Source organism: Brachyistius frenatus, unplaced genomic scaffold (assembly GCF_029030835.1).
Source record: "Brachyistius frenatus isolate BFR_SWC_R1_liver_20210118 unplaced genomic scaffold, ASM2903083v1 Contig_8, whole genome shotgun sequence".
NCBI classification, from domain to species: Eukaryota; Metazoa; Chordata; class Actinopteri; family Embiotocidae; genus Brachyistius; species Brachyistius frenatus.
The window spans coordinates 6,552,266-6,576,842 of record NW_027210607.1 but is presented as its reverse complement, the minus strand read 5'-3'; the positions used below and the strand labels follow the sequence as shown (position 1 = coordinate 6,576,842).

Sequence of the window (24,577 nt, the reverse complement as noted above, 5' to 3'; positions counted from 1 at the left end):
CGAACTTGTGGCAGAGGTGGCACAATCCCAGCAGCACATGCTGGTTCAGTTACATAGTCGGCTGGTTCATGCGGGGGCGGGGGGGGGGGGGGGACCTCATGAAGTATATGACTTCAGTTTGAATTTACCGCATTTTACTTGTTTGCATACATTTGAATGGTGTGTCTTTGCAGTAACAAGAAAAAGAAGAAGAAAAAGTTGCACACCTGGAATTGCATTACATCATTATATCTTCTCGTGTATCAATGCATTAACATGCCATAAAAATACCAGGCTATATTGTAAAGGTGAAAGTGTGCGGTTTAAAGCGCAGGGTGCAAATGCTTTTAGGACGCGTTCAAATCCAGTTTGCGAGTTTAACAATGATCTAAGCACAAAGTAAGACACGCCGTTCAAAGGGGTGGTACTATGTTAATTAATCGTATGTGGTTTGGACGCAACATGAAATAAACCAATCACAGTGCCATCTCCCATTCCTCTTAAAGTCAGGTCCACCCGCACCTTGGCGGATTGCTTTTACAACAGTGGATTTGCCAACTAGTAGGAAACAAGCTTCTATGCAGAGGAAAGATATTTGGATATTTGCTTGTGCACAGAATGATATACAAAATAATATTCTGCAGTTGTAATCTTTTCCTTTTTAATCTGTTGCATGTTTGAGTGCTGCTGTACATCACTGTGTGTGGAATAAGCGCAGTGTACCCATGTTATACAACTACCCATGTAGGCCCATCTTGATAATGTGCCATTGACTTCAGAATTTTGTCGGTCAATTGCTTTTTGTTGCCTCAAGACAGAAATGCACCAACAACGCACCTCGCCACACCTGACTTTAAGACCATCAAGCCCTTAGATGCACTTACATGGGCACAAGTACATTTTGCCATCTAAACAACATGTGTGCTGGATGGGAAAATAACAACCGTGTCAGTCCAAAACTAGCAAAGACACTTTGCAAAGACCCCTGCTTTGCACCCGGTGTAATATCGAGCCCACAAACACAAAACAGCATTTTCTTATTAAAGCTCCAGAGAGAGGAGAGGTAAAATTATACCGAGAGGATTTTTGGTACCTTAAAACATAAGAATGTCTTCTTCTGGATAAAGTCTGTAAATAAAACACAGGAAATGTGTAAAATGTGGGACCTTTGATTTTACTCATTACAATAACAGGGGACCATGGTGGTTGCTTCTTAACCGTATTCATATTCTGTATATGTCATACTGCTGATAGTTGAAATTATGTTGTTTTTGCAGCGTCTTTCAAGAACTACGACACTAGTGTTATGATGTCTGAATGTATCAATGTGACAACAGGCTGGTGTCACAGTGATTAATCCCTTTCCTCCACAGGCTTGTCACCATCATAACAAAGCAACAATACCAGATGCCAAAGCCAGCCCACACGTCTATTGTTATAATTACCTGACCTTCAAATCCACATTAATGAGCCCAGGATGATCCCATTCTCTTTCATCATTTGGCTTCCGAGCCCTCCTTTTATCTAACAAGGTCACCTTTCACAACACTGCATCTCCCTGAAATACACATCCCCCTCATAAATATACATCTACCTGCATCTGCTCAACCCCCCAATCCTAAAAAGGGAGCTTGGAGAAATTACAAGAAAATGAAGCTGTAGGTGGGCTGTGCAAAGCGCAAATTTGTATTTCTTCTGAAGTTGACACCAAGGGAAAGTCAATGCCACCAAAGTTAGACACAGAAAACAACTTTTTAACGATTGAAGTGTTACTTAATAATTGTTTGCAACACTAAAGACACAGCCTATTAGCATGAATAAGAAATACTCACTGCATAGGCTCTAAAGGCACAATGCAGAGGGGCATCGTGAGAGCAGGGTTCATTAGTTGAGATTTTTAATCTCAAATGCACTCTGGTTGTCTCAACAACAGAAAAATATCTGTGGTTTGTGTAAAACTACAAACACAACCTCAGAAAAACAACAATTTCAGACCATTGTTGAATTTCTAGAATTTGGAGGAAGTGAGCCCCACATGATATTAATATGGAGTGACTATTGAGACCCTGAAATTAAATCTCCAACAATTCAAAACATAGCAGTAAATAATATTGAGCAGGGAAACCAAAGCACCACGAATATTCACATAAATACTCAAATTACAGTACAATTAATGGCACGTGTAAATGTTTACAGTGGCATAAACACATATTTTAATGACATCTCAGCATGCCTCATTGCTCATGGGCTTTTCATGATGCAATTATAGCTTATAAGTGCATGTGATTAACGCTTACTGAAAAAATTCCATAAAGAAATTCAGCCAGGTATTCACTGGACAAAATACAAGATACAAAATGTTACATAACACAGCCAGATATTTCAATTGTGCATGTGTAGCAACTTTGAAGAGGCACCGTTATTTTCTGGTTGAAACTAAATAGGTTATTAGTAAACTTCACAGAGCCCAGTGTCACTGCAGAGCTCTGGCAGGATTTGGGCCAGCAGCTGCATGGTATGGATTTATCCCGTTACGTTTCTAGATTTATGAGCCTCATATTAGTGCAGCCTCTTCCTTCGTGGTGATCCGGCCTGGTGGTATGGTAAAGACTTGCGGCCTCCTCTGGGTCTTCACAGACCACTACACCCAGCCAGGTACCCGCCGGGCAGCCAGACAGTTCCCCTAACTTTATCTAAAATAACATGGGTGGGATTTCTCGAGCCAGGGCAGCATTATATTAGAGATCATCAGCAAGTAAAGTGAGCTTTCTGAATCAACTTTCACTTTTACATATCTCTTTCTATTGGGGGATCATAGAAGTCTGGAAATAAGGGTCTTGCCCTTGATAGCCGCGTCAAGGTATATATGAATTAGAGTCCATATAACTTAAGTGCAGAACATTGCATTAAGGAAGAGTGCATTGTCTTTTTTTAACACTAACTGTACTTTAACTTCTCTTACTTCCTTAGCAAAATGCACTTAACGGGCACTCAAGAGAAATCTATTCCCACCAGTGTACATTTGATCACAGCGGTGTGAGTGTTGAGGTGATGTGTGAAGTGAGGCCTGGAAGTAGAAGCACGCCGTTCAGGTCACACAAGGTCTTTTTACAGGGCCTGTTCGAGGCGGGAAGGCTGTGCCGTTATTCTGCCTCACTGTTCAGTATAAGACATATGAATGAGGAACATTGTTATTCTGCTGGTAAGTCGGAACTGCAGGTAGTCACACAGACTTATCGCCGTCTGTGTAAAAGGGGAGTGGGTATTCAGGCATAACTTGGGACGAGACGCTGAAACTGTTATGTTAAGGCCAGTTCAGACTGAAAGATTCACAACGAGATGATTTGAAACTCACAACTACTCGCAATTCTTCAGTCTGCAACATTGCGAAAGCTGCCAGTTCACAACAAAGCAACGAGATGAGACGAGGTTACATCTCCACAGCAATGACTCTGTACTTCTGTTCTGAGAGCTGCCTTTTCAGGCTTTATTGCAAGAGGAAGTAATTTGTTACATCTGAAAATATGAATGACGATAGTTGCATTTTTAGGGGGGATGAAACGACAACCAGAGGGTCAAGAATCTGTAGCCACCCATGGGTGCTTCAGCGGAAAGGTACATGAACTTGAGACAGGAGATTCCCCTTTTTCAATTTCTCCCTTATTTTTTGGAGCATTTCCATCATTATTAGCCAGATAAACTAACTTTGCTTACGACATGAGGGGCTTTTGAAAGAGACGATGTGTCTTGCGTTCTAAACATGCACACTTGCTTCTTGACCAGCCGAGTCACAGGTGACACCTTCAGCTGGCACGAGTCGAGCAGATCTTCCTGTGCATGGAGGCTAAAATGGGTTGTTTTTTAATTAAAGGCAGTTTATCAAAACTCTTTATACTTCTACAGTTTGAGTGTACATTTCTCTCTGCAGACCATTTCATTGTTAATGGACACAATTAGGGGAGACACACTGTTTCAATAATGTACAACAACAAACACCAATTCCAAACAAAGTAAGACTGAGATTGATTAAACAATAAAATTGTATCATACTGAATATTGTAAGATTTAACATTGTTCATTTTGCCTAAATACACAACCTGCAGCTCCATAGTCAAGTGCATCAGACTTGAATTGACTAAATGAAGACGTGTTGGTCTGGTGGATGATGAAAGCTCTTACAAAAATTGGACAAAGATTGGATGAGAGATGATCTCATAAATAATCTTACCTGTATTAACATTAATACCGGCAGTTGTAATGGTTTGATTATAACAGGAGGTATTTACTTTGAGAAAGGTCCCCCCCCCCCCTGTACTTTGTAATGGGCATAAGAAAGTTATCACCTCAAAGACAATTTCTTCCATTGTACCAGCTCAACTCACGGTTGTCCTGAGTCGTCAGACAAATTCCCAGGCTACAAAACGGCAACAGAATCAGTGCAGTCATCCAAACAAGCCTTTGAATACAAGTAAGAATTGTAAAGGTTATTACTTTCCTGCTCTATGAACATTAAAGCACAGAAAAAAAAAGACTGGGCTGACGGTGGTGCACTGATAAAATAGTTTGTTATCTGCTTGTTAGATATTCTAGCTCCTATTAAAACTGTAATACAAAAAGATGGTTTTCACATGCATAGTTACATGGGTATTTTACATATTTTTCAAGTTACAGATTTCTAAAGTGAAAAGGGACAGCTATAAAAAAATAAAAAATAAAAAGTATCAAGGCACTTCTAGCTTGCAGTTTCCACTGTCCAAAATGTCATTAATAAATGGCAGTTGAGGGGAGATGTGGCAGTGAAGACAAGATCTGAAAGACGAAGGAAACATTCCGATAAAACTGCACATCTGCTGAGTCGAAAGGGAAGTGCTGTGAACTAATGAAGTTAAACCTGAGCTCTTTGGCCACAATCACAAAAGATGTGGTTGGAGAACAAAGGAGCAGCGTTTAATGAAAAGAACACCTCGCCTACTGTTAAGCATGTCAGTGGAAGCCGTTTGCTGCGGGGTTGTGTAGGAGCCAGTGGCTCAGGAAACAAGAGGGAAATGGACTTTACTAAATATCAGCAAACTATGAATGCAAATGTCATTGAGTTAGTTTTAGAAAGTGAAACTGAAGAGATGCTGGCTTCTACAAGAGGACACTGATCCAAAGTACAACTCAAAATCCACATTTCAGGCTGCAGATTTTGGAATCACCGTCACCATCTCCTGTCCTGAACGTCACTGGAAATCCGCAGGTAGATCTTAAACTTGCTGTGCGTGTAAGACAGCCCAACAACATCTCAGAAGTTGAAGTGATCGGCAAGGAAGAGAGGATGAAGCTTCAATAAATTAAGCATAGAAAGACTCAAAACACCCTTGCAAGATGTGACATCAGCCAAAGGGGCGGTTATTAAGAAACTGACAAACTTTTCATTTCTAAGAAATGTGAAACATCTGCATAGGGGGCTTTTTATTTTTTATTTTTTTTTTTTTTAAATGAGTAAACTTTTGCCTCTGGGTATGTTTTCACTTCAAAACTAAAAAAAAAATTATGTAATTTTCCCAGGGGTGCCCATACTTGTGCACACTACTGTAAATAACTCGTATATCCAACAACAGAGGAATTGGCTTTGATACAGAAATGTCATGTATAAAACAACAACAGTGTAGTTTTATTTTCAGCCCTTTTTCCTTTGTGTCACATATGGATCACACACTGGTCACATCATCTTCAAACAAGCATCCGTTTCTGTTTTTTGTTTTGTTTTGTTTTGCACAGAATGCCAATAGATTATTCTCTGCTCGCTACAATCAGTGGCCTTTTGTGACAACATAACAGAAGGCAACCTGTTTGGATTGCTTATTCAAGCAGTTTAAAAAAAACACACCCTATGAAATAGAAAACACAGCTCTGAAACTCTGAGAATTATACAATCAGGCAGGCAGGTTTTCCTCCTGGCAAGGTCACCAAATAAATCTGAGCTGGAGTAAAACCTAGAATCACCAACATGAGGAGCAGGAAAAATAAAATAATCATGCGGGGTGTTTTTTTTTCTGCCAACTCCAGTCTTATAAATGCTGCAGTTTTTAGTGCTCTGCTTTGACAGTCATTTGTTTATGTCAGCTGAATTGATACAAACCATCAGCCCGCTCAAATCAAGTTTACAGTACGTCTCACTTGTCTGAAAACATCCTGCCAGATGAACGCTCATCCCCTAATAGCACCTCTCTTTGCTTCATCATCCAGTCTGAAGTCATCCTTTGACAACCTTTTAATGATATTTAAACAGAGGACACAGTTTGGCTTAATGGAACCTCTCAAACTCATCAGAGGATATTAGCCACAGAATAATGTGAAGTCTTCTTTTATCCACTTTAACAGCTGAAACTATCCGTTGTAAGTACTCATCCCACTCCTCAATCAGCTGTTTGAAAAGTAGCCATGATGAGAAACTTCACTTGATAGAGCAGGTACGTTTTCCACAGTGCTTTTATACACATATGGCACTTCACTTCAGAACATAATGCTTGTGTCTGTTTCTGTACCGGTGAGTCTTCCTCTTAGATATTCACGGGAGAATGGAACATATAATCAACCACATCAAACTAAATAATTGACAGATGTGTTGCAGGCTGGGAGACAGAAATAGTTATCTTGGGGATACTTAACTAGGAGAATAGACGGACAATGGTTGTATCCCTCTAAATGATATTGCCGTCCTCCTGCTGAACTTTTCGGCGCCGCTTAATTGCAGCCGTTAATTGGCTTGCCTCCAAGCTCTTTACTTCATTGCTGAACCTGAACACATACCCGCCGTAGCTATCTTAACGCCGGGTTATGTGCTAAAGCCAAGATTTACACAAGATGTACATTAACTATTGTGTGGAAAATGACTCCAAAGTGTCCTTCTCAAACAGTACTAACTCAACAGTTTATATCTACTGTTAAGAGGTGAGCAGGCAAGGAATGTGGCTGATAACAAGACGCAGACGCCGCAGTGCTTCTGGCCGAAGCAGCCTCGTTTGACATGAGGCTGTCAGCTTTAGTGTTCCTGTGTTAGAGCCTCTACAAAAGGAGGTGGGGCAGCGAACACAGAGCTGCTTCACTTTGGCAGCTCCGAAACACTAATCAAACACTAAATCACACCAACACACTATTGTGAGAGACATGTCACTTCTGGAGAGCCGATTTATATTTCTCGTACACATTAAGAAGATGAAAGTTATGTGTGGCACACATACTAACTGTGAGGCCCGACTGAATATTAAAAGAGCACGGAGAAGAACCCCTGAAAGATTTATCTGACTATTCCATTAAATTCCTTTTCCTTACACTTGACTGGACATTTCCTGAAGACACAGATCCCATGGTAAAATGCTATAAATCCATGTCTCATCCTTACGCTAGGCTAACTGAAATGTCTGCCAGGTGGCAGCCAAGAAAAACCTGAACCTGGCCTGAGAAAGCAGCCGATATGCGAAAGGACAAAAAGACAGCAGCAGACAGTCTGTAAAATAATTCTGCGTCAAACAAATACAAATACAAACAAATAAAAGCTGGGAGATGTGAACAGGATTTGTTTGTAATTTAGATTTTTGAGGCCTAAAAGCTCAAGGACAGAAATTGACAGAGGCAGAGGATTAGTTCTAATGTTTTGCTGAAAAGAACTCATGAGAATAAAATAAACTGTGCCAAGTCCTCGTTTTCTCGGTAAGGTAAAAAGAAAAACGCATCATTTTGTTATCCAATGTAACACACCACACTCATTTTGATTAATGAAAATCAAAAAGGGTGGTGCCATCTCATAGGCATGTCAAAGTTTTTAGACCCCCTCTCTCTGAAAATCAAGTTTTTAACCTTGGCAACCTGTCCATGTGGTGTGTTTTTTTTTTTATATGCTAGACATATCAGGAGCAAAATAAGCAGTAAATGTTATGGTTGAGCATTTCCACTTTGAAACTGCAGTAACAGCCTCAAGAACACAGATTCAGTATTTCATACATCACATATCCAAGAAACCAGTCACATCCATTTGCAGGGTGGGGCATAGGAGGGGTGGGTGGAGATGAAGGCAGCAACTATTTGAATATTCATCCGCACAAACTGGATGAGGGCAAAGGTATAGAGTTACATCTGAGCCACTTTATGGCATTAAGGGACTTTTTTTTTCTCAGCAAAAATGTATCAAAATGTATTTTTGATGAAAAGAGATGAGTTTTCTGGGTTTTAATCAATGCCAGGAGAGGAACTTTATGACAGCTGCAGTGATATGAAAAAGAAGGGGGAAAAACACAGACACTTACTGAAGGGTATGATTACATAATCTGGAAACCGATTTAATGATGGGCTGTGAGACATGGCAGGTACATACAGGCAATATTGCCACAGCCACAATATCCGAGATCAATCCTGCACCACTCTTCCGTTCCCCAATATGGCTGAAGAAGCAGTTGCCACTAAATCAGCCAGCTGTCCCAAAGAGTACACCTCTGAAAGCTGTCGTAGGAACATGAGAGCCGTGCAGTGGCAGTGTTAGTGAGGTGAATCCTTACAAGGAAATGAGCTTTGGAAAATTCAGCAAAATAATAATGTCAGTGGTTAGACCGACCCCACACTCTGCACAAGTCGACAAGACCTTTTCATTGTAAGGCCCATTTAATAATACCTACGGTTACACAAGCTATTTCTAGTGAAGGGACTCAGCAGTAACCTTGCATCCCAAGGACACATCATTTGAAATGCATTGGGTGCCACAGCACTGTGATATATCCTTTTTTTCCAGAATTAACCTCAGCTTGTCTCTCCTGTCACCAACCAATCAGGGGGTATGAGTTGGGACAGGTCCCGAGTCCTGACACACAAACACCGAGCGGGCCCTCACTCGGGCCGTCTTTACCAGCTCCCGGGGCAAGAGGTAAATGTGACAAATTGCTCAAAAGATCTCACAGGTCGGTCAGCCGCATGTTTGACAAATACAATCTAATTGGAAAACATTTGTTTGAAAAATATGTTTTGCAAACATGAAGGATGGAAATGTCTCCGACCTCTGTTGGAAGCACAGATCTATCTGTATTCCAAGGTTACCTCGACCACGAGGCGGTCCGGTCAGCGAGCTTAAAGGGCTCCTGTCTGTGTGTCTCCAAATAGTAAATGTGAGTGCACTGCGGAGAAGAGAGAAAACTCCAGCCACAGATGGCTAAAAGCATACATGATTAAAATGCAATTCAGTTAGGAAGGTGAGATGGATGAATGACCTAAATGGAACGGGCAGCTGCACAGGTAAGCTGAGTGGGACTAAAACCGGGGTACATCAGTGGGTTTTGATTTGTTTCACAGTGTCATAAGTAGATGCTGATTAAACCACAGATTACCACGCATGGATTTCACACTGTACATGAAGAATTCAGCGACAAACAGAAGCCACAAACTATTAACACCCTCAGATAAAAAATTATTGAAAGCCGAGCCAAATTCTTTCAATCTTCTTAATTAAATGACAGAGGCATCCCTTTACAGCATAATAACCGTCACACTGGCAAATTCAGATTTGGCATCAGAACAGCGTCTTTAAGCTTTCTCCCTGAATACACTGAAAGAATGTGACACTGTCTGGATTAAGGAACCACTTCAAAGAAGGGGGGACTTTGTGATCATTAATGGAGGTTCTAATTACTGAGGAGCCACAAGTATAGGGCCAGTGCTACAGTAGCTCTCCCTGCGTTCATCATTCATGAAGCTGGGCTAGTTTCAAACCTCCAAAGCGTTTAATTGGCTTATCTCGTCTTCTGCTACACAAAAGCACACAAGAAACATAGCTTGGGTCAAATTCAGAGTCTGACAACCCCATACAAGTATGTGTCGCACACTTTACGAATCAACAAGACCAGATAGTTCACAATACATGAATTTTTTAATGAAAAAAAAAAAAAGTATAATCCATTAAATCTTAAAGTGGAGGATAGCAGAGAATTTTAATTGGATCCAGACTAGTATGATTTAGAGTGGTGGTGCAATATGTATGATACCTCCTGAAAACTTTCCAATGCTTTCCTCATAATTCCTACCACACGCTTTTATCCCGCTGCTTCATACTTTGTCTTCCTGCAACATCTACTATTTTCCCTAGCTGCTCCCATAAAAGTCCTGATAATAGTGTCCAGAGCATTTTTCAGCTTGCTTGATTAAATAAACTCTTGACTAGTGTGGCAAAGAAGCATTATTTTGCCACTGCAAGAACTGCCTGTTCAACCTTATTTATGAGTTATATTGGGTAAGTGGATGCCTCCTGCCCATTTCCACTGTGTGCTAAAGAGGATGTGGTTTAATCTTCACTTCCATCTTTAATGAGATCTGATGCAGGATCCTGTGGTAGCAGCTAAAACACAATGCAGACCAGCTAAGCTGCACATAGATGCCGTGTGATAAACTGATATATAGAAACCATTAAGACTGTAACAAATTATTTTTTTGTGGCAAACCGGGCAGACAAAGCCTTGAGAGGGAGCGAGCGAGAGATAGAGCACTAATGCAAGTAAAAAACCAGACGACAGACAGGAGAGGGGGAAACTCAAGAGCAGTGCCAGTGGTGCAGGATTAACCTCTCCGAGCACCCTGTGCTTAAATGAAATGGATCAGCCCAAATACATTTCCCTCTGGTCGCCATTCCCTGTTGTGTTAGCATGTCTGTAAGGTGGGCGAGTGTTTGTGTATACTTCTCTCCGCTGACATGTGAAACAGGAGCGTGAGAGACACTCTTGATTTTATAGGACTTGAAATCCTGACACTTTTTTTTTCTCTCTCTCTCTCTAACAGGGAGCGCAAACAGTTCCTCTGCAGCACCGGTGGATATACTGTATATTCTAGTTACAAAGTCTGACCCCTTTCCCTGAAGCCTTTGAGGCATAAAAACATACTCTTCAAGCTCTGTGGCCTGTTCAGGGCCCACTGATACCCTGTCAATACCTCGCTCTGCCTCTCCTCCCCCCCTCCTCGCTCAAAGAGTGGCAGCATTCATTCTTCTATTTGGCCTAATCAAGTTTGAATCGAGTTAACAGTCGTCTGTCAATCTTCTCCAGCACTCCGGTTGCAGATATGTAATCTCCAGTGCTGTCTCCTGGGCATATTTAACTCATACATAAATACAGGGATTGTCTCCTGCAAATATATAATATGTCACCACTGGCCAGACGGCAGGTATTGGTTACAGCCATCCAGTCTAGACAGGCGGCATACTAGCTTTGAGGAAAATGATATGTATTTATGTGTTTTCTCTTATAGGGTAACATTTTAAAACAGAAATAAGGAGGAAGTGAAGCATTGGTTCCAATAAGTTGTTTAAACAAACATTCCCCTCGCACCAAAATACACACAGAAAAGGAGCTGATAAAGTAGGAGCCTAAATCATAGGCTCTCCCTGAAAACTGTCCTTGCACAGTTGTCTCTTGCATGCTAATAGTTAGATTGGTCTGTGAGGACCAGGGCTCCATATGGGAGGCTGATTAAGCAGAAGGCTACACTGAAGCTAGCAGTCCAGAGGATATAAAAAAGAATACAAAATTAAAAAAAAAAAAAAAAATAGGTAGGGGGTCCCATCGCGGAAGCCCACTGGCCCACAGTGTCTTCTGTTCAACTAATGTAATCTATGATCTCTCCCATCCCAATTAAAAGAGAAAATGGCCTCAGAACAGCTGTAAAGAGAGGCCTCACAGGAGCACACTAACCGCTGTTAATGTTAGAAGTCTCGTTTAAAGAGCAGCATCTGTTTAGGCTGCGTGCAGGCCTCATGCCTCTGCGCCCGCTAACAGCACATGCAACCCCGTCCATCTGGAGTGCTGGAGCAACACGCCGAGCCCGACTCACACGGCCAACTGACACTTATATTGTTCTGTTAAGTCGTTAAGACACGTTTGACTTTAAATGTACGTTACACTTTGTTTAAGGTCAGCAGGGCTATTTATCAGGTTACTTTTTATTGATTTCAACGTGGAAAGTTATCTGGAAACATACGTGATACATTAAGCATTGGACTGAACATGGAGATGTTTAACTCTGAAACCGCAGGAGGTCCAAAAAGCTCAGTAAACATTGATATCTGAAAAAATCAGCCCCTGTTTTCAGAACATTAAATTAAAGTGCAGTTTAGCAGAAATAATACAAATGTCTGACTTGAAACATTTCATTGTCCAAAGCACAATGAATTAGATGATTACAGTTTTTGAGAGCTGCGGTTGGGAACAACATGCAGTGTGGTGTATATAGTTAATTGATTTGCACATGTAAATAATGCGTGCCGGGGTTGTAAAAACGCTGAAGTCACCTCGGGTAGACGAGTTAATGCAAACTGATGATATGTGCCAGAACAACCGAGCAGGAACCCCAAATTAATTGTGTGTACGAGTGCGTGCGATTCCCAAAGCGATGAAAATGCACTCAGCTGTGATTTGATTTTGGATGTTTAACTTCTCAGATTGTAACTTCCCTCAGATCGCTCTCTAGTCGGTCCAACAGAAACACTCCACTGTTCGTTCTGATTCAAGGAACAGGAAACAGCAGTGCATGCAGCCAGGAAATGGGCTGCCAAGTGAGAGAACGGGAGGTCCAGTAAAAAAAATGAAATGACAGTTATTTGTTTAGGGAGACAGTGGAAGGATGTTCACTTCAAAATATGTGATCACATACTTCCATAGTTCAGCGGCTTTCAGCAGGACGTCTGGCTGAGCGTGTTCATCACTTCTGTCAAAAGGAGCCGCGAACACCGATTCTGTCACGTCTCAATTAAATTGTTTCCTCATCAAATATCTGGCAATGTTCCCTCAGATGTTAACATATTAGAATAATGCAATTAAAGCCTTTGTGTGGGGCTTCTGTTCATATGTATGTGGGTAATAAAAAAAAAAAGTTCCAATTCACTTTATATCTGCTGCTACCGCGACCTGACCATGAAGAAGTGGAAGAAAAATAAATGGATGGATGGATGGATGGGTGGATGGATGGACTTTATATCTGGTATCATATTGAGGGCTTGTCAGAGTTACTGTCGGTCATTACCAGTGACAAACGATTACCAGCTGGAGAGACTACTGGCTTTTTAAAACTTACTTCTCAGCCCTCACTCTGTTTGAGACCAAACACTGCCTACAAATTGTATTTTCAAAACACTCCCAATTTCCCATTTACCTCCCAAAAACGCCTTCCCACAAACACTTTCAAATACTCTTTGATGGAGTGTGGTGCAACCAGCTTGCATCCGGTGTCTCAACACACAATTTCAAGCGCAAAAAAAGAGCAATGTTATTGTTGTAGTAATTTGAAGTGTGATATATTTACATGTTGTCTGCATTCTCCTACAATCTGACCTTTGTCACAGCAGACATTTTGACTTGTCTTTGTACGGCACACTGTCAAAGAGGTCAACTTAATGGGACTGAACCATCATTAATACACCTGAGCATCACCTACTGTAACAACTCAAAATTTCTGCTGTGAAAAAAGTCTATTACTTAAACATTTGTTTTCTTTGTGCCAATTTGAGTCTAAATATGAAGCTATTGTGAATTAAAATCCAAATTGCTGCACCCTCATAGTAAAATTGAGGATTTGAAATGGGGGGAAGGCCTTTCACCAGGCTTTTATTGCCACAAAGCTGAAATGTTTGTATTATCCCAGTACACCATCGCCTGCAACTGGTTAGCATTTTCATGTGATAGATGCATTTTTTTTTTTTTAAATGTGGGTTTGGGCTGAATAACCGTTTTCATATTATTTCCACTTTGGGAAGATGGAACAGCTGTGGCACTGAAATGAATCAATTTCAGAGGACTTCCACATTCATCCTCCATCAGCTCCCTGAATGCACAAGGACCTACCAAGTGTGTGTGTGTGTGTGTGTGTGTGTGTGTGTGTGTGTGTGTGTGTGTGTGTGTGTGTGTGTGTGTGTGTGTGTGTGTGTGTGTGTGTGTGTTTTTCAAATTGTGCAGCTTCAGTTTCATTAAACAAGTAGCAAGATTATTATAAAAATGCATAACAGCAATTTAAATTTGCTCAACATGCTGAAATTAACTGCAAAAATAATTCTCCTCATAGGTGTCTGTACTTCAAAGAAGTGAGTAAAAATAATTATCAAATGTGTGGTGCCTGATCGCCTGATTTATCACAGCTGTACACATGCACTGACTCATCAGAAAACAATAGCAGAAAGCAGCTGGTCAGTGTGCTTTCTCAGCAGCTTTCTGGACGAGTAGATGAGGAAAGGAGGTATTGGTAATCAAGCTTTTCATGAAAATAAACCTGCAATTTCCATGTGCTTATATATGGCATATAAAAACATGAACATGCAGTGGTTAAAATACGTTTAAATGCAATAAAATAAATCGTATTGGTATTAACATGTGCCACAATTTTTGGTAATCACTCTCTATACCTCTTGAAACTCAATACTCAACATCTCAGGGCTTTTAAACATGAGGGCAATGGACCACTAATCTGATGAGGGAAACCGCTCGTTTCTAAATGGTTGCAGCTGAAAGCAATGCAATAACTTGTGTATGTAAAAACACAAGTGTCCTTAATACCAGCATTTCTCAGCTAAACATATCCATGGATTGATACAAAAAACAAACAAAAAATGCTCATTAAAAGGGATAATAACAGAATAACTTCACCAAGGACGACGTTGAGTTTGTATAATTAGATGTACTCTGAACAGCCAATTCTGGGATTTTCATGGTTTAAAGGCTTACAACGCGACTCCAACTCATTTGGCAAACAACCAAAGGTCAGATCTATGCGTGTAACATAGTAAGAGCTCATCTCTGCAGACAATGATACGGTTTCCAACAGTTGCTGTCTTGCCCTCGGCAGGGCACATGTTAACACTATGCATTAGTTTCCCAACCAATGAATAGAAAACAGCCCCAGATCAACCGTGTGATGCAGTTATTACATTTATATAAGACATATTGGCTTAAGAAGGTGTCACAAGTACTGTTAAAGAACAATTTGACAATGGATGAGTAATTGTTAGTTTTGCTGTGTCTGCTGCATCAGACAGTTTAGATATGAAAACATGAGTTTCATGTGTGGAAATGGTGTGAAAACTCGTAGTTCATTTGTTTATTGTTTTTTATGAGATGGTTAAACATTAAAATCAAAAACATGATGTCACTTTGTTTGATATGTTGTCACGTCTTGAGTTTAACTTAGGAATTTAAATAAATCAGAAAGGTTCCCTCCCCTTTTGAAAAATAATCATGCCTCGCCTAAATTAATAACTGTATCTGTGTCATCTTTCAAGTTGTACTTGAGTATTTTTGGCAGGACAAGCTCAATTATTTCCACTGAGATTAATTGCCCCCTAAAATCACGACAGAATTTTGACAAAGTGGGGAAACACTGGAGTCGTTTTCACGCTCCTTGTTCCCCTTGTCTAACTGGACTGGGTTTGTTTTTTTGAAATACACAGTAACTTGAGTTTTGTTTGGAAATGGAGCAGAGCTTGAGCTTTAAAGCATCACAAGTACAGAAGCAAGATGGCAAGAGAGGAGCCTGCCTTTACTCTACTCAGTGAGGGAAACTTTAAATTCAGTTTTTTTGGATGACAACATGATAAATGTGAATGCCTGTCACTGAGTGAGCGAGCGACTCAATGAGTGACTAAGTGATCAAGGTTACACCATTGGTCGGCCGAATGCTGTGACTTCTTGATGTGTCGGAGTGGCAGCTCTATTCCTTTGTCCCGGATGGCTGAACTCTTCACCTTGTCACAGACAGTGAGTCCTGCCACCCTGCGAAGAAAACTCATTTTAGACGCTTGTATCCGCGATCTTATTCTTTCGGTCATGACGCAGAGTTTACGACCATAGGTGAGTGTAGGGATGTACACTGACGGGTAAATAGAGAGTTTTGCCTCGTGTCTCAGCTCCCTCTTCACTACAGTCCGGTACAGCGGCTGCATTACTGCTGCCGTTTCTCCTGGCCTAAAAAAAATTATTTGTTTGAAACATAAAGTCCTCTGGTGTTTAATACACAGTCCATTCTTATACTTATGTTATGACTCAATCATGTTTTTTTTTGTCTTCTTCCAGATGCAGTGTAGTATAGATAGACAGGAAATGTGTAAACAGGGAATGACATGCAGCAAAGGTCTGGTCAGGAGTCAAATCAGTGTGTGGCCCAACCACTTGGCCATTGTGTCACCCCAGTGAGAGGAAATGAACTACTTAATCAGATTATTGGCCCTGGATAAAATTCCGTTGCATAAATGTAGTTTACTGTATCGTCAGTGAAAAGCAGGAAAGAAAACTGACTGTAGCGTAGTGGTTTATTTTATGTCATGTCTTTATCAAAGAGAGTCAGAGAGATTGTTACTCTTTCAATTAGAAACCTCTTAACAACCTTGAATAAACGGTACACAATAGCTTTTTGTATGCTTAAGAATTTGTATTTGTTAAGCAAATTCTAGCAATGTAAAATCTATCAACTTTGTTGTACCAGCAACAGTATTGTTGTTAGCAGAATTTCTATACGCAGATGGTTCGATTTTGGTGGCAGCTGATTACATTCTGCCTCCTGTTGTTTTAAGATGTTATAGGTTTGTAGGCTGTAGAAAGTAATGAGGTACAACATATGAGTTGATACGACATTGAAATATGATACAAAGTAATGCCTGTGCCGTAAGTGTGTTGTGCAATAAATGTACAACCATATAAAAACTGGACTGTCATATACATTATAATACAGGATGGATAAAGTTTCACAATGCATGCGTACTATATTACCTCAGACTTGCAATGTTACTTTAGATTCTTCTCATTTAGAGTAAAAACTTAAGCTTTATGTTGGCTAATTTTCTGTTTTGCAGTAATACACTTGCCACATCTCAAGCACAATTCAAATTATGGCAATTAGTTTTCACATTCCCAATTAATGACCAAATAACTTCAAACATATTCTTATGATTATTTGTGCAGCTAACAGCTCTGCAGTCACCCATCCACACGCTCCGTGTTCTTGTTTCCCAATAAATTATATACATGAATAAAGCTTTAGGCCAGATTGTGAATTGGTACAACAGGACATTTGTTCCGCTTCCAATATGAGCGGGCTATTTACAGCTCCGCTCCCTGTTAGAGCATCACCTTCACCGTTTAGCAGATTTGAAAATGTGACCAGTGACACTCACACCTCATGAAAAGTACTGGTGCTAATGAAATAAGAGCTCTTGGAACCAGTAAAAACTACTATAGGAAGGCAAGACGTGGAGTAGAATACAGAAAAAAGATCTGAACAAACCAGAGATAACAGCAACCATTAACAAATGAATGCCGACTTTGGTTCATCAAACAAAAATATGTCTCCTGAACCTCTCAGTTGTACTTTTGAGAGTATCACTTTGCAAACTGCCACGGGAGAAGAGGGTTTTTTTTGTTTTTTTTTAACACTGGCAGAGGAAGAGAACGTGAACATTTAGGTGCCGAGTGGCTTAATCCCCCACTAAACAGGCGAGTGTAGAAGGACACCATGCCTGGCTGCAGCCCTAATCGTCCTGAAAGAACATCTATGTGTTGCTGTTAAATCCAATTTCTATTTAGCATTAATGCCCTCTGAGAGTGCCTGCCTTTCTGCTGTAAAGAACATTATAACTACACTGACAAATCCAGAACACACCAGGAGCAAGGTGTTAGGTTGGTTTGTTCTCTCCAAACATTTCATTTGAATTTTTTCATCACTTAAAACTTAAATGGTAATCAGTGCCTGATGAATCATTAATAGCACCAGTGAAAAATACCTGTATAAATGGAGAGGCTGTATCAATAACAAAATAAAGTGTATTATGCTACATACATACTAGATCATTTGAAGAAACAGGTTGGTAAAAGACAAAAATATGAAGGTTTTAATTCTGTCTTAATAATGGTGTGGCAAAAGACGTAGGCAATTGTGCAGACACATGCATGAGCTGTCCCATCATCGTGTTTTATGGGTCTTTGCTCAAGAGGATTAAAAACTCCTTGAGATCCTGGCATTAGAGTTTTACAGTCCAACAGCCAAAGAGTTAATGCTATTGGAAACGGTGACCGTTCTTAAAAAGAGCAACAGGGACTCCACGGGGGGCTAAAGAGAGGGCAGGACTGACCCTCAGCTAATGATGCTATGCATGCGCAGGAGAAGCCCTGATGGCTGACTGAGCGAGAGCTAGGCTGGGGAAAGGAGGATTAGACCTTTGCTTCAGGGAAATTCAACTTTGTGGACTGAGGCAAAAGGAGTTAGAATAGTCACCCATGCCTGCTCCCACCCGGATTTGTCCTTAGAGACAATAGGCTTAGCTACTCTGATCCAAAAGCTCTCTGGTTATGATCACAAGCCATTACTGATGCATTACTATTGCACTTAAGATGGCAATTTACTGATTGCTGTCAATTTGAGATGGTGAGACAGAGTCTTGAGTCGTCCATTTTGCAGGGATTTGTTATTGATGTGATTGGTGTGTGTGTGTGTGTGTGTGTGTGTGTGTGTGTGTGTGTGTGTGTGTGTGTGTGTGTGTGTGTGTGTGTGTGTGTGTGTGTGTGTGTGTGTGTGTGTCTGAGGGGAGGTCTCGGCTGAAAAAACGCGGGCTGCTCCTGATCCACGCAGATGAAAAATGCATACGGTGAGATGAAGTGAGGAGGGAAATAAATGAAGGTGGTCGAGGCCACTTTATGCGAGGAATGAAGATATATTACACGGCATTCCAACTGCTTCGGCTGCTGTTTTTAATGAAACACTCGGCTTAAGCGCTCTTTCTGTCATAGAACTTCATGCAAATCTCCCAGCTGACCTCTGACCTGCAAACAATTGTGGGCCAGTACTTAGGAGAGCGCTCCCAGAGATTCTCCCCTGGACTCCAATTAGAGAGGGGCTTCACATTACTCTACACAACAGGTTAAATATTGGCCAAAGCATCTTAAGCTGCTCTGCATGTGCTTGAATGTGCTGCATAGCCTGCCAGTGCCGTGGCAAATACAGTGAGGAAGGTGATTAAATGGTTCAAAATAGGCCTTCTGAAATTGGTGCTATTTGAAACACTATTCACTATTACTGTACAACAACCAAGGAACAATACAGATAAAAGGAATAGTAATTGTCAAAGAAGACAGGGAGAGCGCCATTTATTAGATGCGGGATTGTTTGAGTGGATACAGTACGAACACTGCGGCACATTACACTTCAAAGATTTAAGCTGGGGGCGCTCACGAGTAAACCTGTATTTTTTTTTTTTTTCCCCCCAAAGTGCTATCTTAAATTTCCACTGTTCTGCAAGGGGTGTAAAATTTGTCAGGCTCCTTCCATTTTAATAAACAGGATGCAGCAGTTACAATTAAATGCAGCCTATTCTACACATTGCCCACAGTGTGAAACATACTGTATAGTGCATACGCAAGCACTAAAGATGTACCACTACAGTGATAAAGGAATGCATTTGCTCCTTCTAGTAAATACAAGCCAGGGTACCAACAAATGAAGGTTGTTGGTTGTCTGGTTTCTGGGTGAATCGTTGCAGAGAAAAGCTCAGTTGCTACAAATCCCACAAACCTTTCCGATTTGTAAATTATTACTAAAGCAGTATCAACAGAACACTTATATACAACTCAACTTTGTATTCAACTGTACTTAGATTTTTTTTTTTTCCTGCATGCAACAGGCCGAAATTATCATCTTTGCAAATACAAATTAAAATCCATTTCAACAGGAAATTACCATGTGGGGCCAGTGGGGTCGGCGCTAATGAAGTGCCACAAGTACCATTTCTCAGCACACCGCCTTGAAGCACAGTTGTGCACTTAAATAAATAGCACACTTCATCTGAAAGGTCACAGGTGCTTATCAGACTGCGAGAGCTGCTTGGTCTGTTGCTAAGAAAATGCGCTGAGAGGCATTGCAAATTAGAGGGACTATATGAGGGATGGGCAGTGACAGCACGGAAACATACAGCAAGACATGCATAAAGATTTCACTTACAGCTTGCCAAAGCACTTATCACCTGTCTCTTTGACCGAGCATCTGCTTGCCAATCCATTTGAGTGCTAAGGTAGGTTGTTTTTTTTTCCCTTCATCTCATCAGAGATGCATTGAAATTCAATTGCTTGTATGGACTCAATGGGTTTGAGGAGAATTACCTGAGCAGATTAGAACTAGAGGCAGCTGGAAACAGCGATCGTCTGATCATTTCCGCTTTTCCTGCGCTGTTTGTTTTTCCTACACTTTAGCTAAATTAGTAATTACAGTCACACAGCCAATCTCACCATGGCCACCACAAAACCAAAGACACGTGCAAAAGTGCCACAAACACTGACAAGCTAATGAGAGAAACTGTCTCTTCTGCAATTTCCCTGTGAAACTCGGTTTAATTAAAGCGGAAAATCAATACAAAGAAAAGTGTCAAATTTGAAAGATTATTGAGCTCTAAGGGCCTGATTTACTAAACGTTTGCGTGTGTAAAATCACGTGCAAACTCCACACCACCCGCAAAATAATGTCCCATCAGATTTGCCAACGACGTGCAGTGAGGACTGCGTCTTTCAAATGTGCAATTTAACACACGTTGTCCATTTTGCGTGTTTGTCTGCATACATATGTAATATTGGGCGTTTCTACTTGAAGGTGCAAAATACTGGAAGGGAACATGCAAATAGAACAATTTAGCACCCGCAATGATATTTACTAAACCTGAAAGTAGAAACAGGAGAAGTGATTGTTGTGTATTTTAGTACGACTGAAGGAGCGTATTAATCAGATGCGCAAATCTGGAGAGACGGCTGCTCTTATTGTGGTGAGAAAGAGACGCAGGGAACTAAAGAATACGTAGAGATCGTGGTTTTACACCCGTGGAAACATTTTTGAGATGACAGAGGGAAAAGTGATTCAGACATATCGTTTGTCCAGCGATGACATTTCTGAGTTACTGAATGAACTGAATGATGATTGACAGCCAGCAACAAGGAGGAGCCATGAAATACCAGCAATTATAAAAATGTCTTACGACTCAGCATTTTCCTGCCTCTGAGCCATTCCAGCGTATCGCTGCTTGTATATCTCACCAGTCCCGTTATTCAGGTGAGCTGTCAGAGGTCCTGAATGTGTCCCGCAGAATTCACAGGTAGCTTCATGAACACGAGCACTCGCGAGGAACTGAATGAAAAGTCACCTGCTCATCACAGAAAGATCTGGACCTGCTGATCTGTGTTTGTTAGAGGATCTCATCCACCGTCCCTCTTGTTTTATTTGCCGACATTTTATCATGAAGCCTTTTTTCCACCTTTTTGTTTTCCCCACAGTATTGACTTTCTTGCTGATAATCTCCTATATAGCATTTTGTTCTTGTTATATTTAAATTTATAATTTCAACGGGATCAGATTTCCTTTTGCGGTCTGTTTTCCATTGCCAGAATCACTTTAACACAAGCAAACCCCTCATTTAAATACAGAGATTTGCCCCGGATTTCAATGACGCAATTACTCTTCTAAATAACTCGCAAAACGGGTGCAAATTTGTTTTCAAACTTTTGGAAGGAACAAGCAATTTAGTACCCATTATTTGAGATCTTAATAAATCAGGCCCTAAATGTATAGTTAAATGGTTTATCTCAGAACTAAAACAAATCAAGCCTGAAACCATTATTCAACTTACTTGTCAAATGCAAATGTTTTCAAATAATTTATTGAATCTATTTAGATCTGTCAATCTACAAAGACATGAATAAATTGATGCCAAATCACAGAAAACTTTACAACCGAGATCTTTAATCAGCTCTTTGTTGGCTGAGAAGCAAGAAACACAATGGTTTTGAAAGGCAGCCTTATATATGATTCAACCTGAGCAGTGTCGAATGTTCAGCGATCAAGCACCGCAGAAGGTTCAACCTCCTCACACTAAAAGCAACCATGTAGATTTTCTCATCATTTTCATCATTGTTACATTAAGAATTCTGCTGTCCAACAACACACTTTATGGCTCGAGGCGAAGTTCTTGCTCACATACTGTATGTATAGTACTTTGGTGGAGTTTTATTATGAGAAGCGTGCATAAACAAAACATCAAAATTTAAGGGAAACTACACCAATGATTATTGTGGGAGTATTTCTTTTTTGTTTTGCCCAACACCACAAAGAAAAACATCCCTTGTGAAAATGCGTAAAAAAAATGTTTTCACTTGATGCAAGAACTTCTCTCCAACTTCCCGTTAGTTCATTTACACTATTTCTAGTTTAATAAACTGATTTTTATTTCAAAATGAAAACTAAATAATTAAAAGAAACTCCCTGTGCTTCCTGTTCTGTGTATTTAACCTTGTGCATGCTGTAGTAGTAAATGTGATTAAACTTAGTTAAAGCTGTGATGAAGTGAGGAGGTCCTTGTAAGTCACACTGCTGGCATGACTTTTAAATAAGGTATTTTTAAAACATGATGCAGGTGTGTACTTTAAAACTACCTGCTGAAGTGCATGCCTGAAAGGGTCATTAAATTCAGAGTATACTTTCTATTTCAGTGTAGTCACATGGTGGGCGTGAGTGTAAATATGCTAATCTGCCCACGTCAGCAGGAGTCCACAGCCCAAAACTTATGAACAGCGATACTCACTGATTGAACATGAGCACATCTGCCTATGCAGACTCCCACAGCAGGAATAAACAGAACAGGATGCCTGTCCACTGTCTGTGTTCATGTCCATTATGGAAAACATCAGTGCCATTGGAGTGACAATGTGCTCCCTTGACAGGTCTCCAGCCTCAGCTAACACCTCATTTGTCAATGGGAGCTCCAGCTCAGGAGAAACTCAGACCCCTGCGTATTCCAATATGACTGAAGGAGCCCACTGGCAATGGGTAAATAGATCAGCCAGTGGGGCTCTAAATTCATAGTGCAACCTGTTAAATATTCCATGAGGCACCATTCAAATGACCAAAGAAATCCTGGCTTAGAAATAAGTGCCCACATTTCTGAGCAAACAGCTTGGAAATTGCCTACTGGGTAAACCATAAACACCACCGGCTTTCCTCTCTCTCGTGGCAGAGTGGACCATCATATTGGTCTCCAGACAGCAATCAAAAAAAACATAAGATATCAGACTGTGCTACAAGGCTTTGATACATTTCTTCCTCTGCACATTAATACCATGTCCCAGGAATACTTTGAAACCATGGACTCTTGCGAGGCCAGCTTGGCCTTCTGAGGTTGCAAGTCCATTCTGTTAGGGGTGATTTAGCCCAGTCACCATGGAAACGTGGACGAACGAACAAAGGCAGAGAGTTTGTTAAACATGGAGTGGCAAGGTTGGCTGGCAATGTGATGTGGGTGGCAGAAGCAGCAATCAGAGGTAGAGCGTGGAGGGGAAAACTTACTGCATGACACTAATAAAAGAACTTCTTTGACTTGATGACCTTATGTTTCTGCCTGTGAATTTGAGCTGCAGTGATAAAACTTTTCTTTTGTTGTAGTTTACTGACATCATGAGCAGGGCACCTACCAGACCTTGTGTGGCGTAACACTGACGCTTGACACTTGTATCCCCACAGTCAGCCTCACACTGACAAAAACAGACATGAAGAGTGACTCGGGTAAACTGACGGCTCGATATGAGAAGCCTCAAATGCCTGACAGACCATGAGAAAAATCACACACGAGTCTCTGTGGAGGATTCTGTGTCACTGCAGAAGAACCAGGCAGGGGGTTCAGCAGTCTTAGCCCCAATTAGAACCCCTGGCAGGTGACTGTGCACCATACAGGATGCTGTTACACTACAATAAGAGGAGGAGTAAATACTCTTCTATTACTTCCGACTCATTCAGTTTCAGATCCGATGAATGATGGAACTAAACCCTGCCAACCCGCTCACAGATCTGGAGACAGAAACGAACTGAGTGTCTCTGCACTGCACAAGAATAACAACTTCCCGCTGGCACGGCAAACAGCAGTGAAAGCAGCCTGACTATGCAACTGCAACTCACTTATGCCAGGCATTAATTACTAACTCAATATTGTCTGAGATTACGTTGGTGTTTTAACAAGAAGGGTAAGATTAGGAAAAAGCACGCAGTCATAGTCATACAGAATCAATTTTAACAATAGATCGGAGGATCGGTAATGGGCTGTCGAGTCTTCACAGCTAACACAGAAGTGAGTGTGTGCTTGTAAATAAACAGAGAGGAGGGAAATGAGGCTTTCTCCGGGGAGTAGTAGATAATTCCCAATTGAGCCCATTGGCTCCCACACACACACACACACACACACACACACACACACACACACACACACACACACACACACACACACACACACACACACACACACACACACAGAAGAAACAGGAGCGAGGATATTCATTAGGAGGATACTGAACTCTAATTAAGCAAGGTGGAAGGAACACGTGCAGGTGTGGTTTGCACCTGCTTTCCAAAACTCTCACTTGTCCTTGTTGCAGCCGCTCTACGGTGTTAACACTCTCCCTTTCCGCCCTTGTGATGTTGCTCCAGACTGCTGCTCCGACCCGACACCCTGCATTCCCCTGCTCCTTCTACAGCACCTCTGTGGCGCCGAAGCAGGCGTGAAATTTAGCTGTCTGGGACGCCAATCTACGCA

The 24,577-nt window shown here is 41.0% G+C and overlaps 1 protein-coding gene across 3 annotated transcripts in view; it reads right to left on the bottom strand.

Annotated features, from left to right (window-relative positions):
- The window catches only part of macrod2 (mono-ADP ribosylhydrolase 2), a 396,683-nt gene that overhangs the window by 281,346 nt on the left and 90,760 nt on the right, over positions 1 to 24,577 (bottom strand). The gene's annotated exons all lie outside the window — the stretch shown is intronic.